The sequence below is a fragment of the Oryctolagus cuniculus genome, chromosome 19 (genome assembly GCF_051225735.1).
Source record: "Oryctolagus cuniculus isolate XC-2025 breed Fujian yellow rabbit chromosome 19, ASM5122573v1, whole genome shotgun sequence".
In the NCBI taxonomy this organism is placed as follows: Eukaryota; Metazoa; Chordata; class Mammalia; order Lagomorpha; family Leporidae; genus Oryctolagus; species Oryctolagus cuniculus.
The window spans coordinates 712,382-724,596 of NC_142885.1; the positions used below are offsets into that span (position 1 = coordinate 712,382).

At 40.1% G+C, this 12,215-nt stretch overlaps 2 pseudogenes; both read right to left on the bottom strand.

Moving 5' to 3' along the window:
- The window catches only part of LOC100358844 (inducible T-cell costimulator-like), a 43,578-nt pseudogene that overhangs the window by 14,657 nt on the left and 16,706 nt on the right, over positions 1-12,215 (bottom strand).
- Positions 1,426-1,549, bottom strand: LOC127490385 (U4 spliceosomal RNA; annotated as a pseudogene).

The window sequence follows — 12,215 nt, forward strand, 5'->3', positions numbered from 1 at the left end:
CTGCAAGCCTGCATGCTCTGTATTAAACATGGTTTATCCCCTCTGAAACTCATGGGCACGGTTAATCCAGTGATGAGAAATTCAGCAGTGAGAACAGGTGAGGCCCTGCAGGAAGTGATCAGGATAAATCCATTCATGTGATCATGGATTAATGCCTTATCCCTAGGGGACTGCAACATAGACCACTTTGGATTGGCCCCCTCTGCACCCCTTCTGTCTGTCCGCTGGTCTCTGTGCCACCCCAGGACTCTACCAGCAAGAAGATCATCACCGGATGCTGCCCCTAGACCCTGCACCAAAACCGTGAGGTCAATAATACCACTTCCTTCTCACACACCGAGCCTGTGCTGCTGCACGATTAGCAACAAGAAAACTGACCCAGACCCCTACGCCGAGAGGCCTGCTTGAGATATGCTGCCTCACTCAAGGAAATCGGGTCATACAGGAAGTTCAAGTTCTCCCTCACCACACAGAGATTGGAAAGCTGATGACCCAGGGTTCAAAGAAGCTGCAGGTGGGGACTGCACACCACCCCATGGTCCTGACAGCCAGCCCACTGCATACCGGAGTCCTAGCATCCCCCTGAGGGCTCCTGCGGTGTGGGAAACACAAACAGTAGCACTGGCTGAGCTGCCTGGAGCCCCTCTCAGGAGATATACCTTGTTTGATGACCGCACTTTGTGCAGTTCTTCTTGTCAGTGTATACACTTTAGAAATTGATTACAGCAGAAAACACATATGAACATGTATTTAAAAAAAACTTGTCCTTTAGGGAAATTTTAGACCTATAAAGCTAAAGAAAAAAAAAAGGTACAAATGTGAACTTTTGAATAAACATCTAGCTTTCATGAATGCATGGTGTTATAAACCACACTAAATATATCACTGAGAACCAGAAGTAAATTGGACTGTCTTATTTTGTGATTTGAAATCTAACATCCTTTACTTTTCCTGCACAGAAGGTAAATTATGTTGTGATATGAAACTCAGTCTAAGTTTAGATACACAGGGGCAAGTTGCTTGCTCTAATGAAAACAAATCTGTTAGATCACTTACCCCAGATATTCCACTACCTTTAAAATAATATATCTATCATAGTGCATCATGAAGAAAATATATTTATGCCTAAAAATTTAAGTACAACTATTACAAACTGTTTAACAAAACTTAAAATTGTATGTTTTCAATATTGTGAAGTGGAACATTTTTCTTTGCTTCCCAATAAAAGCATGTCACAGTTTAATGTCTTGAGAATAAGAAGTGAGAGTTTATAAAGTGAAATACATTTTAAGGAGAGAATTTATAATGTTCATTTTTGAACTATTTATAAAATGTTCATTTTGAAATGCATTTTTACTTCATTTGCATTTTAAAGTTGTAACATTATCTATATATAAGTATTTTCATTCATCCTTACTGGTTATTGCAAACTACCACCTACCAGAATTAATTGCTTCCAACCATTTACAATTTGTTTCTTGACTTCAATTAACAATAATCACACCTCGGATAAACCTCATTGGCTATGATACTGCCACTGTGCAAAGCTGTCTCTTCACTTCAAAGAAAAATAATTGATATATCTCTTGAGAAAACAAGTAAAAATAATTTGGCATCGTTTTACAAAATTGAAGTCCACAGAACTCTAAAACAACTGCAGGAATATTCTATAAACATGTACTCATACATATTGTTCTTACAATAGATTCATACCCATGTCACATGAGAGGAATTCCTTGCTCAAATTCAAAATTTTCACATTCTTATCAGTATTTAATATGGTGACTGTAGTTGGCACAAGAAATTCTCTTTTTTAATATTTATTTATTTGAAAGTCAGAGTTACAGAGAGGCAGAGGCAGAAGTGGTCAGAGAGAGGTCTTCTATATGCTGGTTCACTCCCCAAATGGCTGCAACAGTGGGAGCTGCACTGATCTGAAGCCAGGATCCAGGAGCTTCTTCCAGGTCTCCCATGTGGGTGCACAGGCCCAAGGACTTGGACCATTTTCTACTGCTTTCCCAGGCCATAGCAGAGAGATGGATTGGAAGGGGAGCAGCCAGGTCTCAAACCACCACCCATGTGGGATGCCAGTACTGCAGGCAACAGCTTTACCTGCTGTGCCACAATGCTGGCCCCACACAAGTGATTCTCTACAATTAAAAGAAGAAATTTGGGTATGATCACTTTTCTAGCCTTCTTGTTTTTTTGGGGGGGGGGCAGAGTGTTTGAATTTAGACTGACAAGGATTCAGCCCACTCCACAAAGAAAAATGCCTAAATATTAGAACATTGCTCCTGACCCCTCCTCAGTTGTTCTTCTGTATGGGATTTCTTAATGACTTACATGATTGGAGATATGGGAAGCAGTAAATGAGCTACCATACTTCCTTGTGTTGTACTTAGGATGTTTTTAGGATGCCTACAAATGAACATGAGTTCTTGTCTGCCCTCATTTATACTGTAAATTTAGAACATAATCTGTGCACTGCAAGTGACTAGGTAAGGATACAAGGTACTGGGGCAACAGAAGGGAGTCTTTTTTGCTAAGCACCAAGACTAACAACTCTGTGGGCTATAAAGCTCACATTTCCTTCCATGTCTAGCTTTAAATCATTCAGAATTCAGAGAAAGTAGGAATGTAAGTTATGAACACTCTTCACTGCCACAAATTTTATGATACTCATGAGTTTATATTCAGGAATAACTTAAAATTTAAACAAAAACACCATAGTGAATTTTGAGGGATTCATCAATATCTATGTTTGTAATTAAAATTCACATCTATAATTATATCTACTTCCACATGATTTGACAGGAATTATTATCTGGGATGGGTATTTAACAATGCCTTTTATAATTTTAATATTGTATCAAAAAATAATCCTTGAAACACTTGGGAAGTTGATGCTATAAACATGTTTACCCAAAAATTAAATATCTTGGAAAAAATTTAACTAAAGATGTGAAAGATCTCCACAATGGAAATTATAAAACATTAAAGAAAAAAAACCAGAAGAACACACAAGAAAATGGAAAAATCTTCCATGTTTGTGGACTGGAAGAATTAATATCATAAAAATGTTCAAACTATCCAAAGCAATTTATAGATTCAATGAAATCCCAGTAAAAATACCAAGGACATTGTTCTCAGATTTGTATGGAAACACTAGAGACCCCAACTAGCTGAAGCAACTTTAAACAAGGAAAATAAAGTCAGAATCATCACAATACTAGATTTCAAGAATTACTACAGGGCCAGGGCAGTTATAAACAAAACAGCCTAGAAGTGGCACAAAAATAGACATGTACACCAAAGAAACAAAATATAAACCACGGAAGTTAATCCATGCACCCACAATCAACCAATGAACTGAAAATCAATCTCTGAAGAAAGGATTATCTCTTTAACAAATGGTGCTAGAGAAATTGGACCTCTATATTCAGAAGTATGAAATAAGACCCGTATTAGCACCCTATACAAAATCAACTCATAATTGATCAAGGATCTACATCTATGACCTGATATTATCAAATTACTAGAGGAAACCATTGGGGAAACTCTGCAAAACATTGGCATAGGCAAAGATGTCTTGGAAAAGACCCCAGAAGCACAGGCAATGAAAGAAGAAAGAGGCAAAAGCAAAGAAGCTTCTGTGTTGCAAAGAAAACACTCAGCAGCAAAGTGAACGTACAGAACGGAAGAATATAGTTGTACTCTATATAATTGATAAAGGGTTAATATCCAATATCTACAAAGACCTGAAGGGACTCAACTACAATAAAACTTATTGTGGCATAGCATGTTAAGCTTCTGACTGCAGTGCCAGCATCCCATATGGGCAATGGTTTGAATCCCAACTGCTCCACTTCTGATCCAGCTCCCTGACTGTGTGTCTGAGAAGGCAGCAGAGGATGGCCCAGGTGCTTGTACCCCTGCACCTAGAGGGAGTTCCTGGCTCCCGGCTTTGGACAGGCTCATCTCTGACTGCTGTGTTCATTCAGGCAGTGAACCAGCCGATGGAGGAATTCTCTCTGTGCATCTCTCTCTCTAACTCTGCCTTTCAAATAATTACATACATGCATACATACATACATCTTTTTAAAAAAGAGATGGGGGAGACAGGGAGAAAAAGAGAGCACTTTCATTTTCCAGGTCACTCCCCAAATGTCTGCAATGGCCAGGGCTAGGTTATACTCAATCCAGGAACCAAGAGATTTATCCAGGTCTCCCCCATGGATCACAAGGTCCCAGGTACTTTGTTATCTGCCACTGCTTTCCCAGCTACATTTCTAGGGAGCTGGATTGGAAGTGGAGCAGCCAGGACTTGAACCAGCATCACAGGTTGTAGCTTATCTCAGCATCACAGGTTGTGGCTTATCCCACTATGCTACATGCCAGCTCCTGTCCTGTCAAAGTTCTAAACTTCTATCAAAAACCACCATGACTGTGCACAGACTCCCCCACTGTGTGGTTGTGGGCCTCTTCTGGTCAGCATTTCAGAGAATTTTCTGCAAGAGCATCGATCATTATCTTTAAATAAATTTAAGTTACCAATGTGCTCTAAGGCCATGAACTTCAGACTAGCTCTCTATAAGGAGAGTTGTATAATATCAATTATAGGAACAGGCATTTGAGCACAAAATGTTCAGAGCAATTTGGTGGTTCCCCACTGCTTCTATTGGATCTCAGACTGAATCACTCAAATGTGGTGTTCAAAATTTTAATGTTAGCATTTGAAAGTGCAGTATTGGGTCCAGCACTGTGGCACAGTGGGTTAAAGCCATGGCCTGCAGTATTGGCATCTCATATGGGTGATAGTTCAAGTCCTGGCTGCCCCACTTCCAATACAGCACCCTGCTAATGCACTGAGAAAGGCAATGGAGGATGGCCCAAATGTTTTGGCCACTGCACCGATGGGGACCCAGAAGAAGCTCCTGGCTCTTTGTTTCAGCTTTACTCAGCCCCCAGTTATTGCAGCCATTTGGGAACTGAACCAGCAGATGGAAGATTTCTCCCTCTGTCTCTCATTCTCTCTAACCCTGCCTTTCAAATAAATACATAAATAAATATTAAAAAGTGCAATATCTTAACTGTTGGTGATTGTAGATGGATACAGGGAGAAACATACAAAATTAGTATATGAACTATTGTAAGAAATTTCTTTATATCAAAATGAACAGTTGGGATTCAAATGTTAAAAATATCCCATTTGCAATGCCCCTAAAAATAAGTATTAATCTGGGGCCAGAATTGTGGTGTAGCCGGTAAAGCTGTCACCTGTGGTGCTGGCATCTCATACAGGTCCAGTTTGAGTCCTGGTTGCTCTACTTTTTTTTTTTTTGACAGAGTGCACAGTGAAAGAGAGAGAGAGAGAGAGAGAGAGAGAGAGAGAGAAAGGTCTTCCTTTTGCCATTGGTTCAGCCTCCAATGGCCGCCACGGCCAGCGCGCTGCAGCTGGTGCACCACGCTGATCCGAAGGCAGGAGCCAGGTGCTTCTCCTGGTCTCCCATGGGGTGCAGGGCCCAAGGACTTGGGCCATCCTCCTCTGCACTCCCGGGCCACAGCAGAGAGCTGGCCTGGAAGAGGGGCAACCGGGACAGAATCCAGTGCCCCGACTGGGACTAGAATCCGGTGTGCTGGCGCCGCAAGGCAGAGGATTAGCCTATTGAGCCATGGCACCGGCTGGCTGCTCTACTTCTGATATAGCTCTCTAGTATGGCCTGGGAAAGCAGCGGAAGATGGCCCAAGTCCTTGGGCCACTGCACCTGCATGGGAAGACCTGGAAGAAGCTCCTGGCTCCTGGCTTCAGATCAGCACAGCTCCATCCAATGCAGCCAACTGAGGAGTGAATCAGCAGATGGAAGACTTGTCTCTGCCTCTCCTTCTCTCTCTATGAGGCTCTGAATTTGAAATAAATAAATGAATCTTTTAAAAAAAGCATTAATCTGCTATAACTAGTACTCAAACAGTATTTTTCACTTTATGTTTCTATGTGGCAGCAAACTGTTGAAATCTTTACTTAATGTATGCTAAACTCATCTTCTGTATATAAAGAGAATTGAAAATGAATCTTGATGTGAATGGAAAGGGAGAGGGAGTGGATAAGGGGAGGGTTGCAGGTTGGAGGGACGTTATGGGGGGGGAAACCATTGTAATCCATAAGTTGTACTTTGGAAATTTATATTCATTAAATAAAAGCTTGAAAGCAAAAAAAAAAAAAAAAGAAAATGGGAGGGAAAATAATCCTCACCTTCTGCATTTTAAGCTCTAAATATGATGAATAAATCAATTAATTCACTATTAACCATTCAAAAAAAAGCATTAATCTACCAAAATGCATATAGATAGTTATGAAATTGGGCAGAAAAAAAAACAAAATCAAATATAAATAAACGGAGTTATTCTAAATGATCCTTAAATTCAATTTTAATATAGAAATCTTTTCTTCATATGTCTGTTGGCCATTTCAATTTCCTCTCTTGAAAAATGTGTTTGGGTCAGTGCTGTGGCGTACCAGATAAAGCCACTGCCTGCAGTGCCAGCTTCCTATATAGATGCTGATTTGAGTCCCAGCTGCTCCACTTCATATCCAGCTCCTGCCATGGCCTGGGAAAGCATAGAAGACCTGGAAAGAAGCTCCTGGCTTCTCATTTTGGATTGGCACAGCTCCAGCTGTTGCAGCCAATTGGGGACTAAACCAGAGGATGGAAGATCCCTCTCTTTCTCTGCCTTTCCTTCTCTGTGTGTGTGTAACTCTGACTTTCAAATAAATAAATGAGTGTTCAGAGGCTGGTATTGTGGTGTAACGAGTAAAGCTATTGCCTGCAGTGCCAGCATCCCATATGGATGCTGGTTTAAGTCCTGGCTGCTCCACTTCCAATCCAGCTCTCTGCTATGGCCTGGGAAAGCAGTAGAAGGTGGCCCAAGTCCTTGGGCCCCTGCACCCATGTGGGAGACCCAGAAGAAGCTCCTGGCTCCTGGCTTCAGATCAGCTCAGCTCTGGCCATTGTGGTCATTTGGGGGAATGAACCAGTGGCTGGAAGGCTTCTCTCTCTCTCTCTCTCTCTTTCTCTGCCCCCGCTTCTCTGTAACTCTTCTTTCAAATAAATAAATAAATAATAAATCTTTTAAAAAAAAGTTTGTTCAGCTCCTTTGGCTATTTTTTTTTTTTTACAGGCAGAGTGGACAGTGAGAGAGACAGAGAGAAAGGTCTTCTGTTGCCGTTGGTTCAGCCTCCAATGGCCGCAGCAGCCAGCGCACCACGCTGATTCAAAGGCAGGAGCCAGGTGCTTCTCCTGGTCTCCCATGCAGATGCAGGGCCCAAGCACGTGGGCCATCCTCCACTGCACTCCTGGGCCATAGCAGAGAGCTGGCCTGGAAGAGGAGCAACTGGGACAGAATCCGGCACCCTGCCCGGGACTAGAACCTGGTGTCCCGGTGCCGCAAGGCAGAGGATTAGCCTATTGAGCCATGGCTCTGGCCTTTGAGTGGAGTTTTTTTGTAAGGTGTAAAGTAGGGATTTTATTGCATACTTGTGCAGAGGTCCAGTTTTCCCAGCATCAAACTGTTGAAGAGACAGTCTTGGCTCCAGGGATTGATTTTTGCTCCTTTGTAAAATTTCAATTGGTTGTAGATACATAGATTGATTTCTGGAGTTTCTTTTCTGTTCCAGTGGTCTACATGTCTTTTTTTTTTTTTTTTTTTTTTTTTTGCCACTACCAGGCTGTTTTGAGTATAACTGCCTGGTAGTATGCTTTCAGATCTGGTATTGTGAAGCCTCCAACTTTATTTTTGTTGTTTAAGATTGCTTTAGCTATTCAGGATCTCTGTGTTTCCATATAAATTTTAGCATCATGCTTTTTAGATCTGAGAAGAATGTTATATTTATTGGGATGGCATTGAATCTATAATTGCTTTTGGTAGTTTAGACATTTTGATGATGCTGATTTTCCCAATCCATGAACATGGAAGATTTTTCCACATTTTATGTCTTCTTCTATTTTGTTTTTTAATTTTTTTGATTTTCTTTGTAGAGATTTTGACATCCTTGGTTAAATTTATTCCAAATTATTTAAATTTTTTTTGTAACTTTGTGAATGGAATTAATCTTAGAAGTTCTTTCTCAGCTATGGCATTGTTTGCGTATATAAAGGCTATTGATTTTAGATCCTGTTATTTTACTAAACCCTTTTTATGAGTTCCAATAGTCTCTTCATGGAGTCTTTTGGGTTCCCTATATATAGAATCATGCCATCATCAAATGGTGATAGTTTGACTTCTTCCTTCCCAATTTTTATCATTTTTCTTTCTTTTTCTTGCTTAATGGCACTGGTTAGAACTTCCAGGACAATATTAAATAGCAACAGTGAGAGTAGGCATGCTTGTCTGCTTCTGGATCTTAACTGAAATACCTCCATTTTTCCCCATTCAATAGGTTGCTGGCTGTGTGTTTGTCATAATTTTGCCTTATGTTGAGGAATATTCCTTCTGTACCCAAATTGCTTAACATTTTCATTATAAAAGGATGTTGAATTTTATCAAATGCTTTATCTACATCTATTGAAATAATTATATGGTTTTGTTCTTCAGTTTGTTAATATGATGTATCATATTTATTGATTTTCAGATGTTGAACCATCCCTGCATACCGGGGATAAATCCCACTTGGTCTGGGTCAATGATCTTTCTGATGTATTCAATTGGCTGGTATTTTGCTAAGGATTTTAGTATCTATGCTCATCAGGGAAATTGGTCTATTATTCTTTTTTTCTGAATTAGGAATTAAGGTAATGCCAGCTTCATGGAAAGTGTTTGGAAGAATACTCTCCCTTTCAATTGTTTTGAATAGATTGAGAAGAGTTGGAATTAGTTCTTCTTTAAATGTCTGGCTTTTCTTTGTTGGAAGGGTCTTTACTACTGATTCAATCTCCATCCTGGTTATTGGTGTGTTTATGTGTTCTATGTCTTCATGACTCAATTTTGGTAGATTGTGTCCAGGAATCTTGAATCTTTTTTTTTTCCCAAAGGAACCTTTTATTTCATGAATACAAATTTCATAAGTACAACTTTAGGAATATAGTGATTCTTCCCACCATAGCCCCTACCACTCACACTCCCACCCCACCTTCTCCTCCCTTTTCCTTCCCAGTCCCATTCTCTATTAAGGAAAAAAACTCGTTCCTCAACAGTGAAGACAAGAACTGTTCAAGTCATCACTTCTCAAAGTGTCAATTTCACTTCTACAGATTTCCTGTTAGGTGCTCTATTAGTTCTCACAAATCAGAGAGAACATATGGCATTTGTCACTTTGGGACTTGGGTTTTTTTTTTAAGATTTACTTTATTTGTTTGAAAGACAGAGTTACAGAGAGAGAGGTAGAGCCAGAGAAAAAGAAGTCTTCCATTCCACTGGTTCACTCACCAGATGACTGCAATGGGCAGAGCTGAGCTGATCCAAAGCCAGGAGCCAGGAAACAGGAGCCAGGAGCTTCTTCTGGGTCTCCCACATGGATGCAGGGGCCCAAGCACTTGGGCCATCTTCTATTGATTTCCCAGGCCATTGAAGAGAGCTGGATCAGAAGAGGACCAGCTGGGACTCAAGCCAGTGCCCATATGGGATGCTGGCACAGCAGGCTGGGGATTTAACCCACAGTGCCACAGCACTGGCCCCAAAAAGGCCTTCTAATACTTTCTCTTTTTCCACACCTTCAGGAACTCTTAGAATCCATATGTTGGGTCATTTGATTGTATCCTGTAGATTTCCAATTGTATTTTTTAGTTTTCTAATTTCTTCTTCTTGTGTTTGGTCTGATTATATAATTTCCTGTTCTTTGTTTTCTAAGTTGGATATTCTTTCTTCTGTTTCCCCAATTCTGTTAATGATTTCCACTGTAAGTATTATCTGTTCTATTGAAATCTTCACTTTTAATATTTCATTTTGATTTCTCTTTAGAATCCCAATTTTGTGACAGAAATGTTCTTTCATATCATGTATGGATTTCATTAGTTCATGAATTTGCTTTTGATTACTCCTAAGTAATCCTATGATTAATTGTTTGAATTGCATTTCTGGCATTTCTTCAATCTCATCATCTTTACAATCTAGGTTTGAGGTGTTGTATTCTTTGGGGGGTGTCATATTGCCTTCCTTATTCTTGTTTCTTGAATTGGTGCATTTATTTTTGGCATTTGTGAAGATACTTGTTGTTTTCTTTTCTTTTCTTTTTCTTTTTTTCTTTCTTTCTTTTTTTTTTTGGTGTGGTGGCTTTTGTCTTTGAGCTGTGTCTGAGTGACTAGTGTCTGCTTTCAGGGAATATCTAGAGGTGTCTGGTGGGTATGTACTCCAGGGTGAAGGGTGTGTCTGAGGTGACACATCCAGGTTTGGTGTGGTAAATCTCCTTTTCATTTTTAATCAGAGAGGAGGTTTCTTCTTGTCTGTTTGCATAGACTTAGCTGAGCTCCTCACCTAGAAAGAGGCCAGTGCCTGGGTGCTAGCCCCAATGAGTATATTATTTGTCCATTCTGCCACAAGAACCACCCAAAGGATCTGGACAGTCTTCAGTGTAAGCTCAGATTCCCCAGCAATGTTCTTTGCCAGGTAACCAGGGAGCCCTGATCACATGGAGCCTCCCACAAGTGACTGCTCTTGCCTCAGCCACACCCTGAGTCCTCCCATGAAGCCTCAGTGTTTTCACAGTCCACATGCACAAGCCTCCCATGGTCATGAGCACCCAGCTCCCTGTCTGTTCTCCCCACCACACTCAGGAGTCTGCTTGGCTGGTTCCTGGGAGCGGACACAAGCTGGCACAGGTGTTACATATGTCCAAAATGGCACTTTCTTGGTGTCAGCTTGTTATACGCCTTTGCAGCATGATCAGGGAGAGAGAAAACATGCCCCCTCCTTTGTCTTTTTTTCTCTGGTATGACAGGTACACTATCCCCCACAAGGCTCCAAGCTGAATTCCTTCTAGGCTTTTCCTACAGCTTTTTTGCCAGTGGTTTGTGCTGCTGAAGTCTGGTCTTACTTCACTCTCCAACACTGGTGCAGAGGCTTTCTGCTGCTGGACTCCTAAGTTGTGCATGTCCTTGCCCTCTAAGTAGTTCCATTATGTTCCTCCAATTTGTGTAGTTTCCTCTGCTGTTCTCTCCCTAACTCTTCCCTGAGACTGCACTCTTTCCACTTCATTTTTAAACTGTCTTCTCCTAGACTTGGGCCTATTCTTTTTGGTTTCCTCATTTGTTTGTATATAACTCATTGTAATAACTCCTGATCACTCTTTTTATTTATAGGGTGACCATATCTACATTTTCTTTTTCATGGCTGATTTTATTTATCTGAGTCCTCTCCCTCTTTTCTTTGGTTATATGGGCCAATGGTAGGTCAATTTTATTTATTTGTTCAAAAAAACCAGTTCTTAATTTCCTTAATCTTTTGTGTTTTTTTTTTTTTGGTTTTAATTTTGTTTATTTCTTCTTTAGCTATTTATTTCTTCCTACTAAATTGGACTTTAATTTGTTGTTTTTCTAGGTCCTTGGGATGCATCCACAGCTCATTTATTTGGTGACTTCCCAGTTTCTTGATGTAGGCACCAATTGCTATGAACTTCCCTCTTAATCATTACATAGTGCCCTTCTTTTTCTCTTTTAACTGTTTTTCTGTTAAAGGTTATTTTCTCTGATATTAGATGGTTACATCTGCCTATTTTGCTTTTCATTAGCATGGGATATCTTTTTCCATCCTTTTGGTCTTCATGTATCTTTGTTAGTGAGATGTCTTTCTTGTAGGCAGAAAATAGATTGGTCTTTTTTTAAAAAAAAAAAATCCATTTAGCCAGCCTGTATCATTTAACTGGAGAGTGGAGGCCTTTACATCCAAAGTAACTATTTATAAGTAACTTGTTGTCCCTGCCATTTTCCATGAATATTCCTATCATTACTTTGGATTTCTTTCATACTTTTATTGGGGAATTTTCTGCCATCACATTTATTCATGATGATGGCTTTCTTCTTGTATTTCTGTGTGTAGCAAATCCTTTAGCATATTTTGTAAGGCTCTGAGAAATGACAAATTATGTCAATTTCTGTTTGTTATTAAAGGTCTTGATTTCACCTTCATTATTAGATAAGAGCATTGCAGGGCATGATATTCTGGCTTGACAGTTTATTTCTCTTAAGACTTGAAATATATCTTGCCATTCTCTCCTAGCCTGTAGGGTT